Source organism: Hylobates moloch, unplaced genomic scaffold, assembly GCF_009828535.3.
Source record: "Hylobates moloch isolate HMO894 unplaced genomic scaffold, HMol_V3 SCAFFOLD_2, whole genome shotgun sequence".
NCBI classification, from domain to species: domain Eukaryota; kingdom Metazoa; phylum Chordata; class Mammalia; order Primates; family Hylobatidae; genus Hylobates; species Hylobates moloch.
Genome location: NW_026652277.1, coordinates 60,426,812 through 60,446,753, shown reverse-complemented (window position 1 = coordinate 60,446,753; position 19,942 = coordinate 60,426,812). Strand labels below are relative to the sequence as shown.

Sequence of the window (19,942 nt, the reverse complement as noted above, 5' to 3'; positions counted from 1 at the left end):
GAATGTTGAATATTGGCCCCCACTCTCTTCTGGCTTGTAGGGTTTCTGCTGAGAGATCCGCTGTTAGTGTGATGGTTTTCCATTTGTGGGTAACCCGACCTTTCTCTCTGGCTGCCTTTAACACTTTTTCCTTTATTTCAACCTTGGTGGATCTGATCTGACAATTGTGTTTCTTGGAGTTGCTCTTCTCGAGGAGTATCTTTGTGGTGTTTTCTGTATTTCCCAAGTTTGAATGTTGGCCTGCCTTGCTAGTTTGGGGAAGATCTCCTGGATAATATCCTTAAGAGTGTTTTCCAGCTTGGTTCCATTCTCCCTGTCACTTTCAGGTACAGCAATCAAATGTAGATTTGGTCTTTTCACATAGCCCCATATTTCTTGGAGGCTTTGTTAGTTTCTTTTTACTCTTTTTTTTCTTAACTTGTCTTTTCACTTTATTTCATTAATTTGATCTTCAATCACTGACATCTTTTCTTCCATTTGATTGAATCAGCCATTGAAGCTTGTATATGCATCACGAAGTTCTCTTGCCATGGTTTTCAGCTCCATCAGGTCATTTATGGTCTTCTTTACACTGTTTATTCTAGTTAGCCATTCATCTAACCTTTTTTCATGGTTTTTAGCTTCCTTGTGATGGGTTAGAACAGCTCCTTTAGTTTGGAGAAGTTTGTTATTACTGACCTTCTGAAGCCTACTTCTGTCAGTTTGTCAAAGTCATTCTCCATCCAACTTTTTTCCATTGCTGGCGAGGAGCTGGAATCCTTTGGAGGAGAAGAGGCACTCTGGTTTTTAGAATTTTCAGCTTTTCTGTTCTGGTTTCTCCCCATCTTTGTGGTTTTGTCTACCTTTGATCTTTGATGTTGGTGACCTACATATGGTGTTTGGTGTGGATGTCCTTTTTGTTGATGTTGATGCTATTCCTTTCTTTTTTGTTAGTTTTCCTTCTAACAGTCAGGTCCCCCAGCTGCAGGTCTGTTGGAGTTTGCTGGAGGTCCACTCCAGATGCTGTTTGCCTGGCTGTCACCAGTGGAGGCTGCAGAATAGCAAATATTGCAGAACAGCAAATATTGCTGCCTGATCCTTCCTCTGGAAGCTTTGTCCCAGAGGGGCACCTGCCTGTGTGAGGTGTCTGTCAGCCCCTACTGTGAGATGTCTCCCAGTTAGGCTACACAGGGTCAGGGACCCACTTGAGGAGGCAGTCTGTCCATTCTCAGAGCTCAAATGCCATGCTGTTAGAACCACTACTGTCTTCAGGGCTGTCAGACAGGGACATTTAAGTCTGCAGAAGTTTCTGCTGCCTTTTGTTCAGCTATGCCCTGCCCACTGAGGTGGCATTTGTAGAGGCAGTAGGCCTTGCTGAGCTGTGGTGGGCTCCGCCCAGTTTAGTGGCTTCCCAGCCACTTTGTTTACCTACTCAAGCCTCAGCAATGGAGAACACCCCTCCTCCCGCTCGGCTGCAGCCTCACAGTTCAATCTCAGACTGCTGCGCTAGCAGTGAGCAAGGCTCTGTGGGCATGGGACCTGCCGAGCCAGGCAGGGGAGAGAATCTCCTGGTCTGCAGGTTGCTAAGACTGAGGGAAAAGTGCCTTTTTTTCCGGGTACATTCTGTCATGGCTTTCTTTGGCTAGGAAAGGGAAATCCCCCGACCTCTTGCACTTCCCAGCTGAGGTGATGCCCCACCCTGCTTCGGCTCACCCTCCATGGGGTGCACCCACTGTCCAACCAGTCCCAGTGAGATGAACCAGGTGCCTCAGTTGGAAATGCAGAAATAACCTGTCTTCTGCATCAATCACACTGGGAGCTGCAGACCAGAGCTGTTCCCATTCAGCCATCTTGAATGAAGATCATATGATTCTCTTTATATCTGTCTTGATAAGGGTTCGTTGAGCTTCTCCCAAGTCAATGGTTTTTTAAAAATCAAATTTATGTAATGTGCAACCATTATTTCTAGATGACTTTCCTGCCCTGCTCTCACTTTCTTCTCTTTAAGACTTTAGTTACACATATTCCCAATGTTTTGTTAGACCACTTGATATTATCCCATGTGTGCCTGCTCAGTTTCTTCAACCTTTGTTGTCTCTGTTCTTCAGTTGGGATAGTTCTTATTCATTAGTCTCAAGTTCATTGCTCTTCTGATATATCCAATTTCATTAGATTATTTTAGCATTTTTCATTTCAGAATTTCCATTTGATTTTAATTTATAGTTCCTGTTTTGCTGCTGATATTCCCTATCTATTCACTTGACTATATTTGCTTTTAATCCTTCCAACATATCTTTTAAAGTTTTCATTTTATTGATAAAAGCTGCTTTAAATCTTTGTCTACTACATGCTGTGTTTGCAGCATCTCAGAGTTGGTTTCTGTTGACTGATTTTTATCTGAACTATGAGTGACATTTTTTGTTTGTTTCTTTACAAGTGCAGTAATTTTGTTTACTATACAATAGACATTGTTAAAGAGATATTACAAAGATTCTGTGTTCTGTTATTTTACTGTAAAACTTTGACTTTTGTTTCTATTGGCACTTCAGTTACTGGTTAATCATCTTGAACCTGTGTGAGCTAGATTTGTCTTTTCTTAGGGTGGATGTGTGGAGGGGACAAAATGGTTCCCAAGCACCTCTAACTGGGGAGACTCACCCTCCAAACCCAGTCTCCTATAGCTTTTTTAATGACTTGGATTTTAGACTTTATAAGAGTGAGTCTACAAAAAGCCTTTCTTTATTAGTGTATTAAGGTATAGCCTTCCAAGGTCTAGTCTTTCTGGAGTCGTAGCTGGATACTTGGGTGTAAAAAAGCTCATAATGAGGTCTTTCCATTATAGATGGATGGGAGTGTCTGTATCTTTTAGCACCACTTAACTTCTAGTCTCTCTTTTTTTATTCTCAACACCTTAGTAGCCACTTTTAGGCAAGTCTCATATATCCTTTTATTTTTAAGAAGAAGAATTACTGAGATATAATTTAAATACAAAACATTCACTCTTTTAAAGTATGAAATTCAATGGGTTTTGGTATATTTGCAGATTCGAGAATCATTACTATGTCTAATTTTAGAACATTTTCATTATCTCCAAAAAGAAACCCCATAGTTCCCCCTTTTGGCATGACAGTGTGAGGAGCTTCATGGACTTATTCTATAGTGAAATGGGTGAAAATCTATCTTAAAAAGAATCATTTCAAGTCTCTGGAAATGGTTCTAGGGGCATATAGCAAATGAAGAAGCATTTACTCAAGAAAATCTACCACACTTGGTAAGAAAAGTAAATCTGCAATATTTGAACCAAGATCCACTCATTCCCTTCTTGCCTCCCAGCTCAGCAAGACAGATATAACTGAGAGAACAGGACTCTGTTTACCTCCATCTCTCAATGGAGGGCTATCTTCCCAAGATGGGCAGGATGACAGCCTTTCTTCTTCTGCCCTCACCTACTTTTGGTGAGGCTAAGTTCCTGGTGAGTGTGGCTCACCAGTGCTCTTTTTTGTCCAGCCCTAGCTCATAAGATGGAGGTTCAACCTTGGGCATGACACTGCTGAGAATATTTAAATCCTGATTGCTCTTGCTTTGGCTTGTGGGCAGGAGTCGTAGGTCAGGAGAGGTAAGCCAAGGGGACCTGGGGTTGACACCTTCCCCCTCCACTGAGTACTCAGCTCTAAAGTGTGGGGGTCTATTAGAGAGAAACATGACATTGTGCCCACCAGCAGACAACACCAGACCAACGTCTCGAAGATTTTACCTGGGAGGAGAAGCATACTCTAGCATAGAGAGCTCTGAATCTCTCCCCAAAGAAACTGATTTCATTTACAACAAAAAAGTAGTGAAGGTTGTGGTGAAAGGCAATTGGGGAGGGGGGTTGATAGATTCATTGGAGATGTAGTCTAAGCGGTAGTGTGGCTAGATTGCTGGAAAGGAATAGGGATAGATACAGCTGTGAGGAGCCCTCTTGGGGTCAGAACAAATCTCAAACACTGGCCTCAGGAGCTATCACTACCAAGGAGGCCAAATTTGATGATATCAGTGTTTGAAGCAATTTATGTCACAGGACATTCATGTAAACAATAGAACAATCAACACACAATTCATGGAGATTTATAGCTGACACTTCACTTTCCTTTTTTTAAAAAAATTTTACTTTAATGTCTGAGATACATGTGCAGAACATGCAGGTTTGTTATATAGGTAAATGTGTGCCATGGTGGTTTGCTGCACCTATCAACTCGCCATCTAGGTATTAAGCCCAGCATGCTTTAGCCATTTGTCCTGATGCTCTCCCTCCCCTCACCCTCCCTGGCAGGCCTCAGTGTGTGTTGTTCCCCTCCCTGTGTCCATGTATCCTCGTTGTTCAGCTCCCACTTACGAGTGAGAACATGCAGTGTTTGGTTTTCTGTTCCTATGTTAGTTTGCTGAGAATGATTGCTTCCAGCATCATACATGTCCCTGCAAAGGATATGATCTCATTCCTTTTTATGGCTGCACAGTATCCCGTGGTGTAAATGTACCACCTTTTCTTTATGCAGTCTATCACTGATGGGTATTTGGGTGGGTTCCATGTCTTTGCTATTGTGAATAGTGCTGCAGTAAATATATGTGTGCATATATCTTTGTAATAGAATGATTTATATTCCTTTGGGTATATACCCAGCAATCCCAGTATTGGGATTTATTTCTGGTTCTAGATCCTTGAGGAATCGTCACACTGTCTTCAATAGTGGTTGAACTAATTTACATTTCCACCAATAGTGTAAAAGTGTTCCTATTTCTCCACAGCCTTGCCAGTATCTGTTGTTTCTTGAATTTTTAATGATTGCCATCTGACTGGCATGAGATGGTATCTCATTGTGATTTTCTCTAATGATCAGATACTTTACACTATTTCACTATTACATTTTTAGAACAAATTAAGAAAACTAAATTCTAGAAGATTAGGGGTACTCCTCATGACCTCAAATTTGACAATGGATTTTTAGATATGATACCAAAAGAATGAATATCAAATAGAATAGAAAAATGACCTTTATCAAAATTAAAACTTTATGCTTCATAGGATACTATCAAGAAAATGAAATGACAACCCACGGATTGAGAGAAAATATTTGCAAGTCATATATATGATAAGGACCTCATATCCAGAAGAGAGAACTCTTATAACCCAACAATAAAAAAGACAAATAATCCAAATTTTTAGATGGGCAAAGGATCTGAATAGATACTTCTCTAGGGAAGATACACAAATCCCATAGGCACATGGAAGAGTCTGACCTCATTAGAGGTAAAGAAATGCAAAGCAAAACCAAAATGAAATATTGCTTTACACCTACTAGAATGACTACAATCTCAAAGTCATAAATTAAGTCCTCCATAGTCTTCTGAGCACATTTGCTGCTCCCATGCAGACTTCTCCTCTAATACTCTGCCCTGCAAATTCCACTGGTTTTGCTGCCGTAAACTCCTCTGCCTCTTCAGCTCAGTGCGACCATTGTGCTATGCTTGGATTCCAGCTTGGTACACTGAGGTCAAGACATTTTTGACACATAGAGAGCCAGGGCAACTTCGGGGCTCACTTTATGAGGTTCCTTACTCGCAGAAATCTCAAACTTACAACACCTGCTGTCCAAGACATGAAAACAGGTACCTCCTTAATGGTTTCTTATGGAAGAAACTCTAGTATGGCACATACCTAAAAGAGGAAATACTCTACATGCACAGAATTTTAAAATACCTAAAATATATCTAAACTTTGCCTATAAAAATGAATAATAATAATAAGGCAATTATCTAAGAGTAAATTTAACTAGCATATTTTATTCTAAAATTTAAAATAACTGGATGTCACTTTTTAAATATTTCTACTTAACTTCTCTAAACTTCATGGTAATTTTTTCTTTCTTTCCTTCCTTCCTATTTTTCCCATTTCTTTCTTCTTTTTTTTTTTATTGCCTACCCTGGAAGTCAATTACAATGCTTAGATTAAAAATTAGTATTAGTACTGGAAAGACTGTTTGAAAATGCCAGGTTAATTGTTCTCTAATTTTGTGGAAGTGAACAAAATATTGAATTGTTTGAAGTAATTGACTTTACTGTAGCCTTTAAAACTTCATTATTTCTTGCTTTGTTTGGACAGTAGATTTTATTCATCTTGCCTCTGAACATCAGATATAAACTATTATGTGAATAGCATCATTAATTTATCATTTAAATTATTTTGTTTTTATCTATTCCAGTTAACATTTCACTATTTTAATAGTCTTAGGTTATCTAGTGCTTTTAATCAATGCAATTAGTGCTTATTTGGGGTTTAAGCTTCATATTATTTTTGTGTATCCTTTTCTTTTTCTGGATTGACATTTACCTTCTAGGATTATGCACGTGCAAAATGAGATTTGGTAGTCTGCACAGAGATATGTCTGAACTGATTAGGTTAGGCCAATGCAGTCTTTTAGAGAAAAACAAGATCTTTAGAATGGCCTAATTAGCACTTGCAATATTAATAGGGAATTTTTAAAAGTTAACGCATACAATACAGATGCTGCTAGACTTACAATGGGGCTGCATGCCCATAACCCACTATAAGTTGAAAATGTCATAAGTTGAAAATACATTTAATACTGTGATAAGCCCATCCTAAAGTTGAAAAGTCATTAAGTTGAACCATTGCAGTTAGGAACCACTTGTACTATCAAGTTCTTTGCTCATTCTTGATATCCGAGAGTTTAATTTGTGCCATTAAGGCATTCCTTTTATTGAATTGATTGGATAGCTGTCAAATTGCTACCCCATTCAGTGAAACAATCATCTGAAATACAGATGCTTTTCAACTTACAATGGGGCTACACCCCAATAACCCCATCAAAAATTGAAAACATTGTAAGTCAAAAGTGTTCTTTTGACTTAATGATATAATCAATTTACGATGAGTTTAATCCAGCCACAACCCTGTCTTACACTGAAGAGCATGCTGAGTATGTGTAGCTTTCACACCATCACAGTCCAAAAATTGTAAGTCAAACCATTATATAATTAGTCAGGGACCATCTGTATTCAAACGTGTGAATGAGATAGAAAGGGATCTGGTGAACTTACAGTCTGATAATAAAGAATATGTTATGAATAATGTGTTGCTATGCTTATACCACATGATAGGATTAGGGAGTGTTATGTTGAAAAAGAGTGAGGCTTGTTATTTTACTTCTTCCTCTGACTTATATCAGTCAACATTTGTAGAATCCAAAGATTTAACAAACTCTTAGTGTGATGCCATACATGTACTCTGATTTGGCTGAACATAAAAAGAGCTAGTAAGGGAAAGTTGTTTTCCAGTAACAGAAAAATTGTTTTTATTCTCATTCTATGTCTAATCCAGTTACTTCCTTTAAAAAGTGGAACCTCTGTTGATTCCCTGGTAGTAAGTACACACAAGTTTCACTTCAAATGTGAAGATTTTAAACAGGAAGTTAATGCATAATCAATGATGATAAATAACTTTACAAACTCTTTTTTATTCAAGGTATTTTCATGTAAGTTCTATATGATGATGCACTCAGAGAAATGAATCCAATTAAATATAAAAGGCAATAGTGCAGTAAAAATACCAGCTATTTCTGGTATTCTATGTATTATTTACTTTTGGTGATCTTACTTCAGAGATTTGGGATTCTATTTCATTTCCTCAGAAAATTTGGCATAAACTCATTGCTCTCAATATACTCTGTCTTTTGAAAATATGAATGGATATAGATGAGAGCTAACACCACTAACAGTTCTCATACACATCAATATTCCTTGACAATCAACAAATCACTTTCTTATACTTTTAATTTTATTTGCTTTGCACAGCAATCCTCTGTGTTGGTAGTCAGAACATTGTGAATTCATTTTATAAGGAAACTGGAGCTCAGAGAGTACCAATGGTAACTTGAGATTATTTGGAATTAGAATGTAGTACCTCACTCCAAGACCACAGCATTTCCTACCAGTTGGACTAGTCCAGAATCATCACCAGTGGTAGAATAGGTAGATATCTTTCTCCTGGTGGAGTAAGCAATCTCTTTGAAAAAACAGTGAAAAGAGCATCAACTTTGGTCTTAGACAAATATTTGTATGCAATCTCCAACAATAAGCTTAATTATATGCCGGGTCTGTCCCACAGACCCTGGCTGAGCAATGGATGAAAGGAGTAGTCAGACACAGGTATGCAGTGTAAAAGCAGCTAGGAGATTGGCTGGCATTAGTGGCTGAAGAATGAGCAGTCCTGAACAGTTGGACCAGCTGTATTCAAATGTGTGAACAGCTGGAGCTGCTTGCTTTTATTCAATACAGACATAAGGCCGAAAACCTGGAGCAAACACAATCTGTGGGTAATTAGCATTATTGTTCCTCCTTTCAGGAAGCAGTCACGCAGCGTGGGCTAATAGGCCCTGTTCCCAAGGATTAACAGGGATGGGCATGATTAGAGGTTGTATATTAACAGAGGGACTCCTCCCCTGGAGCATTGCAGCCTTTATGTTTTGCCAGCCAATTTATTCTGGTTGGCTTGTTGTTTGCACAACTTATCATATTCTGCCCTCCAGATGAGGTATTGACTGGCCTCTAAAGTTGTTTTAGCTAGCACTGACCGGTCCCATGGGGTTATATGGAAGTTATCTGCTATGGCCTCAATTAATCCTTTCATAAATGGGTTAGCAGCTCCATTTTCTCTAATGCTTTTCCTTTTCTCTTTAAAAGTGTCAAAAGTATTGGGTTCATATACCTGATTGCCTTGTTGATCTTGCATCACTGGGCAGGCCAAGAGCTACCCTTCTAATGCTGCTTGCCTAAGACAGGGTCCCATAACTGTAGTGTATCCCTTGTCTTTTTTCCAATTTATTGGGGGAGGGGGCTCAGGAAAAACCTCTGTTTCCTCCTTTGTATCTTTACCTAGTAACAGCGGGGCTGAGGGAGGAGGAAGAGGAGGCAGAAAGGTAGGTGATGGTTCCTCCTCCCTTCCCTGTTTAGACTCTTCTGTGTAGAGCGGGGCCAAAGCAGCCCTGACTAAGGCCCATAACGTTAAAGATGTTACTGGGACCCATTGCCTTTGTGCATGATATTGTTTAAGATTTCTCCCCACTTGTTCCCAGAGCTCTAGGTCTAGGCGTGCCTTCTTCCAGGAATCATGGGTTATGGGAAACAACGGTTTGCATTAGGTCCCTTAATTGAGCCTGGGAAACCCAGGCTTTGCTAGCTTTAAGCAGTTGTTTCAATACTTTTATATTTGCTGTTGAGCTGATAACTGTTGTCCCATGATGAAACCCTAGCTTGAAAATTCCCTCAAACTTGGAAATCCCAAGCAGGCACCCATTGCTTATTGACTGCACAGTCGCTTTACCTTTGTTCTCAAGAGTTCTGTCGCAATCTGTTGCTGAGTTCCTCACACAGGGCACCAGCTGCTGGGTTCATGCTGCAGACCCTGGCTGACTGACGGATGAAAGGAGTACTCAGACACACGTATGCAGTGTAAGAGAAGCTAGGGGACTGCCCAGCACTAGTGGCCGAAGAATGAGCAGTCCCAAACAGCTAGAGCTGCTTGCTTTTATTCAATACAGACAGTGCTGAAAGCCTGGAGTAAACACCATCTGCGGGTAATTAGCACTATTCCCCCTTTCAGGGAGCAGTCACACAGCATGGATGATCAAATGTCAGCTCCTGGTCAACATAAGTAAACAAACCTGTTTAAGATAAATTCCCCTACCCTTCCTTGAACCTACTCCTTGCCCTCTGCCTCAGGGTTGGAGAAGAGCTGCCTTCAGCTTATTCTCCCCCAAAGCTATGCAGAGCCTTCTAACCTTTCAGAAGGCCTCCTCCTTTCCCTATAGTTTCTTCCACAACTCTGACCCGTCTGCTACAATTATATATAAAATAGGTTTAATGATAACAGGTTAATGGAATAATTTATTCAAAGCACCTAGCTAAGTACAAAAAAATCAATTCAAAACACTTACATGTAATATAACTTATGGATTTTTTTTTGAATACATCATTTTTCTCAATCATGACTCATTTGTGAAGAGTTAAATCTTTGGATTCTATAAATGTTGACTGATGTCATAAATCAAAGGAAGAAGTAAAATAACAAGCTTCACCATTTCTCAAATGTAACTCTTCCTAGTCTGCAGTCATGTGGTGTAAGCATAGTAATATTATTTATATCATATTCTTTATTATTTGGTTAATTCCAGTAATTTGACTAACATTAATAATAAATTCACTCATTTATTCATTCAAGCAAATTTTTATTGATCCAGGCACTGTTCTAAGTGTTTAGGTTAAGGTAACAAAAACATAGACAAAAATATTTGCCCTCATGGAGCACAATGTTAGTGGGATAGAATGGGTAATAATTGTATTTTAATAAATAATTATATATTAGGTAATTGATTATTGCTTTCTGATACAAAATTTTCAGTGGAACCTCTTAATTACACCTATAGAAACTGGAGGCACCCATTTCCTTCTCAACTGTGTGTACCACAACTTTCCTGGTATTCACAGTCATCTAGTAGATACAATCACATAAATTCTTTAAAAATAAATTTTATTGTATATGTTTGAGGGATATAACATAATGTTATAAGATAAATATACACTTTTTTAAATTATAAGGATAAAAAAGTCATTGTTGCCCTAGGAAATTGTTTTATAGTGAACAGCCCATACCAAAATAATTTGTTTTTTAAAGTTTTATGCCATTCTCATTGCAAAGTCACTGAATACCACAGATAATTAGATCTGTGATTATGCTGTATTCATTTTTACCCTTCTAGTCAATAAACAATGTTTCTAACTTAATCACAAAAATAAAAAATGGAACAGCTATGGGAAAAAAAGCCAAACAACAACAGTAACAACAGAAAACAAACCAATCCTATATTTAACAGCATAAAGAAAAATGGAATAACTATGAAAAGTATATAAATATTTGATGAAGCAACTTTTTGAGGGGAGTGGTGTGCTAAAAGAGAAAACATAACGACCATTTTTCATTACTTTTCTTCTCTTCTTCATCTTTTATGTTGCCTTCATGATGTTTTTCCTAAGATGTGTACAATGCTTAAGATTTAATTTTTTCCAAGGAATAATATTTATCTAAAGAAGAAGTGTTATTATCATATATACATGTAATTCTTACTAAGAGGATTAATTATTTATAATCTAGTGTGAGAAACGGTGAGGATTTTTTTCAGAGTTTTTTTTTTTTTTCTTTTTTTTTTTTTGGAGACAAGAGTCTTGCTCTGCTACCTAGGCTGGAGGGCAATGGTGCCATCTCGGCTCACTGCAACCTCTGCCTCCCAGGTTCAAGCCATTCTCCTGCCTCAGCCTTTCAAATAGCTGGGATTACAGGCATCCGCCACCATACCCAGCTAATTTTTGTATTTTTTTTAGTAGAGACAGGGTTTCACCATGTTGGCCAATCTGATCTCGAACTCATGACGTCAGGTGATCCACCCACCTAGGCCTCCCAAAGTGCTGGGATTACAGGCGTGAGCTACCTTGCCTGGCCCAGACTTTTAATTGTCATCATCTTTGGGGTTATTCTTAAATTTACTATAAGGTTGTCAATTTTAATTAAGTTGACTGGCATTTAAATAAAATTCTCAATGGACTAGCCAAATAACTTCCAAGACTGTATAGAAATTTAATAGTAATATCTCTATTTCATTGCTATAGCTATTGTGGTCTAAATATTCTTTGCTCAGTAACCTAGACTGGCTAGATTCATTAGTTAAAGAGGTTTTTTCCCAAACTTTTTTTGGAGAAAGGGATCAATGTCATTGAAAATAGTCAGTAGATCCATATGCATACTAATAAAAAACATTAATTAACATGTAGTGAGAGCTCAACATGTACTATATACATTATGCTAAAAACTTTACATGAATTTTTCATTTAATCTTTACAACAAACAATAAAATATATCGTCTTTTTTTTTACAGATAAGAAAACTGAGTTTTAGAAAGTTTTCTAGTAAGTAGAGTCTCAATTTAATAAATTGAGCATTTTGATCCAGAGCCCATTCCTAATAGGATAGATAGTACTCTACTATCCACAAGTCTACTATCAACAGGTAAATAATGACTGTAAATGGAATATGTTCTCCAAGCCACTGTTTGAAAATTTTATTTAGGTGTCTTCTGATTAATAAAATGAAAATTCTTTTAAAAGACTTTCATTAAAAGTAGTTACAGAGGAAAAGAATAAATTTTTTGATAGCAAAAAAGGATATGAATACTTGAAAAAGTTGGAAGTCACAAAAGTAGAAGTTGGCAAGATTGACTTCTGGGGTCACTAGCTCAGAACTTAAACCTGTTGGCACTATTCTCATAAGAATGCTCTTACGGACTATAGTTCCCCCACAACTGGTTACCTTAGATATGCAACCCGTTTGTCTTAAAAGTAACAGAGAAATTAAAGCACTATAACAGAAGTAGCAATTCAAATCATTTGTAAAATAAAAATGACTAAATTCTGAAGTATTTCCATGTGGCAGAGGCAACTCTTTACAATCCATTCAGATTAAGCCGAAACTTTATTTTCTTATTTTATTGTCTCCCTCTTTGTGTCATTCTCTCTCTTAAATAAATCCACAAAATACATAAAAATATACATATTAGGTACAGGTCTGGAGGTTTCTGCAGAGACTATATAGCTTTGTGATTATGCTAGACTTGCATATCTTCTCTTTCCTTTTCAATTGGGTAGAGCAGGATATAATATTTCTCAAAACCCAAATTAAAAAATAAAAACTGACTACGCATGCATAAGTTTCTGAGCTTTCTTACACTCTGCTTTATTTCAAATATATATTTTATATTAGCTTTGGCTGAAGAACAATTGTTAATTCTTTATTCAAGTCTCTCATGTATGTCCTCTCAATGTAGGTTGATTAAACCTACAGAGGTTATGGGATCTTTGGGGTGTTGCTTTTCTGGCCAGAAACTTCTGTGGCCAGTGCCACCTTTGACCAAGTTTTGCTCAGCCTCACTGGGCTAATTCCACCCACTTGACATGGCAGGCTGTGCTTGGCTCACACTACCAGCCTAGATCCCATGCCTCCAAGGGAGACTGCAAGCCAGGCATGGAGTGATGAGGGATGTGTGAGCAAGTGTGGGGTCCAGCCAGTGCACAGTCAGATGTGCCAGCTGCTGCCATGAGGCGGGCAGCTCTAGGTGCCAGCACAGGGCTCTTTCTCTGCGAGGCTGCAGCCAGACCAGGTGCACCACAAGCAGCTTCCATGGCTAGCACTGGGGAACACAGTGTCACTTAGAAGCTTGGAGATGCCAGGAACCGCAGGGTCCCAAAGAGGAAGGGGAGTTCTCAGGTCTGGGCTCCGTGAAGGGCTGCAGCTCTTCTCTCCTTCTCTTTGCCTGCAACGTGGCGAGCAAGGGGCATGTTTCAGCCCTGTTTGTGTTACAGCTCTTTTATCCTCACCGTTCCGCGGGTCCCAAGTTCTTGTCCTGCAACCAGAAAGAGTGAGGTATGCAGAGGAAGACTGAACAAAATGAAGAGGAGCTTTATTGAGTGATAAAACAGCTCAGAGGAGAACTGCAGGGGGCAGCTCCTTTCTGCAGCCAAGGTGTCCAGTCCAGTGTTCAGCTCTCAGCAAAGAGGGTAGCTCCTCTCTGCAGCTGGTCATCACATTGTGCAGCTCTCAGCAGAAAGGAGGCCCTACAGTGGGTGACTCCTCTCTGCATTCAGGTTGCCCCATCATCTCTCTAGCTCTGGCTGAGCCTGGGTCTTTTATGGGTCTCAGAGGGGAGGAAATGTGCACCAATTAGTCACCAGGCAAACATAAGTGGGCTCAGAAAAGTCACCACAAGTCCCCACTCTGGTCCATGGGACTGGCAGCCTAACCCCCAGCCTTCAGGCCCTCCCTGGCCTGAAGGTGGGGCCTCACCAGTGACCTGCCCACTTCTGCCCAGGAGCCTGTCTGCTTCCTGCTGCTGTCCATGGTGCTCAGTTTGCTCACACCAAGAAGCACCTGAAGGCTGGTGCTGAGCTACCTTCAGTGCCCCACCCCAGCTTCCCCTGACCACGCTTGTTGGCACTCAAAGTCTGCAGGGGGCTGAGACAGCAGGAGGCTAGCATGTCAGTGATGCCCTGAGTGTGCACACACCCAGCTGGGCTATGACAACCTGGGCTTGGCCCCAAATCTGCTCCAAGATCAGAGTGGGCACCAGAAGTGGGAAGAGGCCAGGCAGTGGGAGCAGACACCCCTGAGCTTGTAGGGGAAAACAGGGGTCTTTCCTGGGACTCTGAGGGTGCAGACTTCTAAAAAAGAACAGGTATACATTTAGTTTCTTTAATTTTTCCCTTTATTATGAATTATTGCAAACATGTTGAAAAGGTAAAGAGGATAATATAATTAAAATCCATGTATACATTACATAAAAATGAAGCACTTCTGATTGCAGTCTTCTACCTCCTTCTTTGAGGTAACTGGTATCCTGATTTTTTGTGTGTATGTGCTTTTCTTTACACTGCAAATAAATGTCTTAATATTTTTATCCTAAATGAGTGATTTGCTAAATAATATTTAATATTGTTTTGCATGCTTCTATACTTTACACAAATGCTATGAACACTGAATGCTACTTTTTGCAACGTGACTCTTTTTTGGAAACAATATTTCTGATATTTACTTAGGTGATACTAGTAACTCCACTTCATTAATTTTCACAGCTTTGTAACATTTAATTGCATGGATATGACACATTTTATTTATCCACATTTAGATTGTTTACAGAATTAAGCCAAGGTCTGAGCTGTTCTTATACCTTCCTCTCTTGCTCCCCAGAAAAAGTAAAGAGCTTTGTGGTTTATTCCCATTATGGAGGATTAAATTGTTGTTTACCTTTGTGAGAGCTGCTTCAGTGAACTACTGGGGCAGAGGCCAAAATGCTATTTAGGTCTGAGTGAGCAGGAGGTGAGGAAGAGAGGAGTGCCTAATAGAACCACTACAAGTCTCTCTGGGTTAACTGGTTTGGGGGTTTAAAAACATACGGAAAAATGCTCAACATCATTAATGATCAAGGAAATGCAAATCAAAACCACAATGCAATACAACCTTACTCCTGTAAGAATGGCCATTGTCAAAAAATAAAAAAACAGTAGATGTTGGCATGGATGTGACGATCAGGGAACACTTCTACACCCCTGGTGGAAATGTAAACTAGTACAGCCGCTATGGAAAACAGTGTGGAGATTCCTTAAAGAACTAAAAGTAGAACTACCACTTGACTCAGCAATCCCACTGCTGGGTATCTACCCAGAGGAAAAGAAGTCATTATTCGAAAAAGATACTTGCACGTGTATATTTATAGCAGTACAATTCACAATTGCAAAATCGTGGAACCAACCCAAATGTCCATCAATCAAAGCATGGATAAAGAAACTGTGGTATATATATACAATGTAATACTACTCGGCCATAAAAAGGAATGAATTAACAGCATTTGCAATGACCTGGATGGGATTGGAGCCTATTATTCTAAGTGAAGTAACTCAAGAATGAAAAAAACAAACATTTGTATGTTCTCACTGATATGTGGGAGCTAAGCTATGAGGACGCAAATGCATAACAATGATACAATGGACTTTGGGGACTTGAGGGGGATAGTGGGAGGGGGCAAGGGATAAAAACAACAAATACGATGCAGTGTATACTGCTCGGGTGATGGGTGCAACAGGATCTCACAAATCACCACTAAAGAACTTACTCCTGTAACCAAATACCACCTGTGCCCCAATAACTTATGGAAAAAAATGGATGCATATTTTAGGAAAATGTTTGGCCAGTGTCAGGGGAAGCTCTTTTTCTATTCGTTGTTTTCATAAGGCACAATCTATATTTTTAGGAGATTCAAAACTCTGAGAGCCAGATATCCGCCAGATGTGTTTGTGATGGTGCTTTTATTTTCTATTCAACATAGCATTAAATAATTATCCAATATTACTCTCATTGGGTTCTCAGAGCTCTGTTGTAAACTCTCTTTGTTTGTATTATTTCAATAATTTGAGCCATAAATGGAAATTCTTATCCTCCTCTTTCTGTCTTAGGAAGAAAAAATAGAAATATGTTAAAAGTTTATTATTTCATTGAACTTTGTGGACATGGTTTGATCAGTACTTCTCAATAAGAAGTGACCAGTCTTCCTCTTTTTTAACCACATTGATAAGAATGACTTCTACTATATTTTTTCTTCTTCTTACCTGGGATACTGATGGGTAAGCTTCATTTGTTTGGTAATATATCTGACAAGGGAGCAAGCATGGAGATATTCCTATGATACAGTACAAGCTATAAAGACTGAAGACTACCTCATGGTTTATTATTTTCTCTTTGGTTTATCCTACACAAATAATCTCCTGGGAATAAAAGGACCCAAGACTTGCTGAAACCACCACCATCAGTTCACCAAGTTCATTAGTTCACAGATGAAGCAATTTGTCATATAGCAAATGGCCAAGAAGATGCCACTTCTTATTCTGGTAGTATTGTCCTAAGTCCCCAGGAAGCTTAGAAATTGGCTCTTCTCTTTACATATGTGCTGAATGTAAGCAAAACTGAATAATAATGTGTTTTGTACAATAAAGAGAGGAGGAAAGAGATTGTCATGCTTATAATAGAGGAGATGAAAAGGGATGCCGATAGGTAATTCCCTCTCAGAATCTGGGATATTATCAAATTATATGGGATACCTGACTTGCGGGGTTCAGTTCTCTGCTTTTATTCAGCATCACAGGGAGGTAGTAGAACCTTGGAGGGCATTGAAAGCTGCTCACCAGGGACCTGACTCCTCTACTTGGCAAAGATCCTGGTGCCTAAACATTTTCTATAAGGAGACAGACAAAAATTACCTCATGGTCTACATTATAATATTTAATTAAATGTATTCAATTTAAAAATATTTTTAAATTTTAGAAGACACAGAAATTGAAGTGAAATTAAAGGAATTGCTAAAGTCTGACTGGTGGGGTGAGGCACTATTATTGGCCCTATATAAGCCCCAGCACTGCTCCCTCTTATCATTTAAGGAGGGAGAGGACAGTTCACTTTCTGTGCAGCTCTCACCTTTCCAGGAGTCTGTCTTGAAGATTCTAGTTGCCTTGGGGTTCTTGGACTTTCAACTGTCTCTTTAACTCAGAAAGTTCACAGGGCTTAGCTCATTCATTCTCTGCTCTGTAGCCTCAAAACTCTCTCAAGGCAGTAAGCTAGGCAAGCAGTGATAGAGCTCTCCTTATTTGTTTTCCAACTCTCAGTGATAATTGTCCTTTCTACCTGATGTCTAGTGTTTTTGAAATAATTGTTTCAATATATTTTGTTCATGATTTGTTTGTTTCAGATGAGAGAATTAATCCAGTTTCAGATATCCCATTTGGATGTAAGTTCTAAGGCTATTTATGCAAATATAAGGTCTTTTTCAAATTGTGTTGATACTGTGGATAGTTTAACATTCCTTCCAATAGTTCTCTACCTTTACAAAGGTCTGATAAATGCCAGAAAGATGATGAAACTTTGATAAAATGAATGGTACCAGGTAAATATTGGTAATTTTTAAAAAGATGAATAGGCCATGACATCTGTTTTGAACCTAAAGCTGAGTATCAGAATGAATCTTCTGCTTTTGTATTAGCATCCATGGACTGTCAAGCCTTTACATTTTATTAGGGTAACAATAATCCAAGCTCTATTTATAATATGCAATGATCAAACATCATATTTAATAAATACTGTTGAATTAATGTACAGTTTTGTTTAGAAATGCAGCCTGAATAAAGCATTACAAGACAAACATAAAATTACATTCTTTAATGTGCAGTTTTGATAACTGTATATCGTTAAATATATATATATAATTTTGAGGAGAACACCTATCTCAACTAAAATTCTTCTTGATCACCTACTTTTAATATTGTATGAAGAGAGCTACATCAATATCAAACAAGCCTCTTTTCTTTATAAATATATGATTTTAATGAAATTTACCAACCTGGGGATTGTGACAACTAATTAACATCTTACTCATATACGCTAGATGTTTCTGTTCACTCAGTTGTATATTCATGTGTTCAACAAATTGTTTTATACAGATGCTCCTTGACTTACAATGGCATTACATCCCAATGAAATCATCAAAAATCTAAAATATCATAAGTCAAAAATGCGTTTAATACCCTGATAAGCCCATTGTAAAATAAAAAAATTTAAGTAAAACTATCATAAGTGAGGACTTTCTGTGTAATACAAATATTTTGCCATAAATAAAATATTGTTAAAAGTTTAAGTTGTTCTATAGACAATTTATAAAGTAAAATAAGGCTTATAATAATAATAAATGCTCTATCAGGTATTATAGAATACTAGATGTTCCTACATTTTTTTCTAGATAATTGAAGTTTTCCCTAAATAGAATCAATAATTTCCAAAAGGATTACTTATTTACCACATATTTTTCTAAAGTACATTCCATGTATTTTGTTCCTCCTACATAGGGCAAACATAAAATTTATAGTTTCACTAATAATTCAGTGTCAACACTTGCATTATCAAATACTGTTTTTGTGGCTATATTATTGTCTTTAGAAAATGTGTGAAATTGATGTTCCCTACATGAAATTTTCCAAGACTTTGTGCCTTTTTAAATATGTCAGTGTTTTATAGTTTTCCTCTCCCTTCCTTTACTCAGGCTTTTATATGGCCCTTTTCTAGTTCTTTAGTGATTCTGTCTTCATCAGCTTTTCCTCTCTCAATTCTAATCTATTGTGACCAGCTCATAAGGTAACCAAGCTAATTAGAATAATGAGTTTAATAAAATTGTTCTGTGATAATGCGTTAAAATATGGACTTTATAGTAAAACCTTCACTGTAGTCTTTTAACTACTGGAGACTTTTCCTTGTTTTCTTCCTGCTTCTGGATTCTCGAATTGAAATTGTTTTTTGAAGTTTTACATTTAAACTGCACTTTCACATCTAGAAGAAAAATCACATCTGTAAACCACACCCAAGTCCAGGGTGATAAAGCCTTAATCTGAAAGAGACCACCATACTTCTGAGATGTATCTAATAAATGTTTAGCCTTTCAGAAGACTGTGCAGAATATACAACCCCAAAATATACAAGTGGGAAATGTGTTTTCAAATTACCTCACTTGTTGGTTGTTGATGTCATTTAATGAACTACACTATACACTTCAGATTAGGCTCAAATAACTTACATTCTTGGAAGCAATTTCTGACCTTTCAGATAGAGCTGACAGATTCTTCCTTTATATTCTTCCTACATCACGAATTTTTCTCTATCTTAATCCCATTATATACATATTTGTTTACATACATATCTTGCTTTTTAGATTGAAAGTTTCCAGATGACAAGTAGAGTAACTTAAAGAATCTCTAAGCCAAGCACAGGACCAACATAAAGTAAGAGCTCAATGAATGTGCACTGAATAGATGGATATTCCCTTTAGCAATTATGGAAACAACATGATATTTTATGAAATCTATGGGATTAAACAAATAGCATATAATGTACTGTGTTATGTGATCAAAGTCACAAAAGTGAGGAAGATATAAGCCCTTATTGTCAAAAACTAGACATGTAAAAAGAGATAAAATGGTACACAAATAACTGTGGAGCTGTATTAGTTGGGATAGGCCAAGATATGATCCAGTTCAAATTGGTCCAACTTGTGGCCCATGGGCTACATGTGGCCCAGGATAGCTTTGAATATGACCCAACACAAATTTGTAAACTTTCCCAAAATATTATGAGTTTTTTTGTGATTATTATTCCTTTTTAGCTCATTAGCTATCATTAGTGTTAGTGTAGTTTATGTGTGGCCTAAGACAATTATTCTTCTTCCATTGTGGCCCAGGGAAGCCAAAGATTGGACACCTCTGCTCTAGTGAGTAA

At 38.0% G+C, this 19,942-nt stretch overlaps 1 protein-coding gene across 2 annotated transcripts in view; it reads right to left on the bottom strand.

Annotated features, from left to right (window-relative positions):
• GC (GC vitamin D binding protein) overlaps nt 1–9,537 on the bottom strand; it is a 64,862-nt gene extending 55,325 nt beyond the window's left edge. The window contains exon 1 of one of the 2 annotated variants that reach the window (XM_032150446.2): nt 9,359–9,537. The gene's annotated coding sequence lies outside the window, so the exon portion shown is untranslated. Of the gene's footprint in view, nt 1–7,939; nt 8,057–9,358 lie in introns of those variants that run through there. The other variant, XM_032150457.1, reaches the window with a different exon arrangement.
• Nucleotides 9,538–19,942: the final 10,405 nt, after the last annotated feature.